Below are 2,177 nucleotides of genomic sequence, written 5' to 3' on the forward strand. Positions count from 1 at the left end.
AAGCATGTCAGAAGGACACTTTCTGATCAATTGTTTGTATCTTTCCCAAGCTTCATAGAGGGATTCACCTTCCTTCTGTCTGAAGGTTTGGACTTCCACTCTAAGCTTACTCAATTTTTGAGGTGGAAAGAACTTTGCCAAGAAGGCATTGACTAGCTTTTCCCAAGAGTTCAGGCTTTCTTTAGGTTGTGAGTCCAACCAAATCCTAGCTCTGTCTCTTACAGCAAAAGGGAATAGCATAAGTCTATAGACCTCAGGGTCAACCCCATTGGTCTTGACAGTGTCACAGATTTGCAAGAACTCAACTAAAAACTGATGAGGATCTTCCAATGGAAGTCCATAGAACTTGCAATTTTGTTGCATTAGAGAAACTAATTGAGGCTTAAGCTCAAAGTTGTTTGCTCCAATGGCAGGGATAGAGATGCTTCTCCCATAGAAGTCGGGAGTAGGTGCAGTAAAGTCACCAAGCACCTTCCTTGCATTGTTGGCATTGTTGTTGTTTTCGGCTGCCATGTCTTCTTCTTGTTTGAAGATTTCTGTTAGTTCCTCTACAGAGAGTTGTGCCTTAGCTTCTCTTAGCTTTCGCTTCAAGGTCCTTTCAGGTTCAGGATCAGCCTCAACAAGAATGCTTTTGTCTTTGCTCCTGCTCATATGAAAGAGAAGAAAACAAGAAAATATGGAATCCTCTATGTCACAGTATAGAGATTCCTTGAGGTGTCAGAGGAAAAGAAAAATAGAAGGAAGAGGTAGAAGAATTCGAACTTATCAAGAGGGATAGAGTTCGAATTGTTCATTGAGGAGGAGTGTTAGTCCATAAATAGAAGGATGTGAGAATAGGGGAAGAATAAATTAAAAAGATTTTAAAAACATTATGAAAAATACTAATTGATTTTCGAAAACTAAGAGTGGAAAAGAAATTAAGTGATTTTTGAAAAAGATTTTGAAATTAGAAATCAAAAAGATATGATTGAAAACTATTTTGAAAAAGATGTGATTAAGAAAATATGATTGAAAAGATGTGGTTTTTAAAAAGATATGATTGAGAAGATATGATTTGAAAAACAATTTAAAAAGATTTGATTTTAAAAATTAATGACTTGGCTAATAAGAAAAGATATGATTCAAACATTAAACCTTTCTCAACAGAAAAGGCAACATACTTGAAATGTTGAATCAAATCATTAATTGTTAGCAAGTATCTTTGAAAAAGAAAGAAATTGATTTTGAAAATATATGATTGAAAAGATATGATTTGAAAAAGATTTGATTTTGAAAAATTTTGAAAAACTTGAAAAAATTTTGAGTTAAAAACAAAATCTTCCCTCTTATGCCATCCTGGCGTTAAACGCCCAGAATGGTACACATTCTGGCGTTTAACGCCCAAAACACTACCTTTTTGGGCGTTAAACGCCCAGCCAGGCACCCTGGCTGGCGTTTAAATGCCAGTTTTCCTTCCTCACTGGGCGTTTTGAATGCCCAGCTTTTTCTGTATAATTCCTCTGTTGTATGTTCTGAATCTTCAATTCTCTGTATTATTGACTTGAAAAGACACAAATAAAAATTTTTTTTTGGATTTTTAATAATGAGAAATAATCAAAATGAAACTAAGATCAAATAAACAATGCATGCAAGACACCAAACTTAGAAGTTTGTATACTATTGACACTAACAAAATAAGAATGCATATGAGAAACAACAAAACACTCAAGACAAGAGAATTTAAAGATCAGAACAAGGAAATCATCAAGAATAACTTGAAGATCAATTAAGACACATGAATGAATTCGAAAAAATGCAAGAAGAATAGAAACATGCAATTGACACCAAACTTAAAATGAGACACTAGACTCAACAAAAAAAAACATAAAATATTTTTGGTTTTTATGATTTTATAATTTTTTTGGATTTTTCGAAAATTGAGTGGAAAAGAAAATAAAGATATCAAAATTCTTAATGAGAATTCCATGAATCATGCAATATTAATCTAAAGCTTTAGTCTAAAGAAATTAGACATGGCTAGCCAAGCTTCAGCAGGACATTGCATTCAAGAGCTAAATTGATGAGAATCAATCAGCTTTGGTGATGATAAGAACATCACCTTGAAACACTAGAATTCATTCTTAAGAACTCTGAAGAAAAATACCTAAGCTAAGCAACAAGATGAACCGTCAGTTGTC

At 33.4% G+C, this 2,177-nt stretch overlaps 1 non-coding gene across 1 annotated transcript; it reads left to right on the top strand.

Moving 5' to 3' along the window:
- Positions 1-108, top strand: LOC130947047 (small nucleolar RNA R71). Its single transcript, XR_009072460.1, has one exon. It is a non-coding gene; the product is annotated as a small nucleolar RNA R71 (small nucleolar RNA).
- Positions 109-2,177: the final 2,069 nt, after the last annotated feature.

The sequence above is a fragment of the Arachis stenosperma genome, chromosome 8 (genome assembly GCF_014773155.1).
Source record: "Arachis stenosperma cultivar V10309 chromosome 8, arast.V10309.gnm1.PFL2, whole genome shotgun sequence".
NCBI classification, from domain to species: Eukaryota; Viridiplantae; Streptophyta; class Magnoliopsida; order Fabales; family Fabaceae; genus Arachis; species Arachis stenosperma.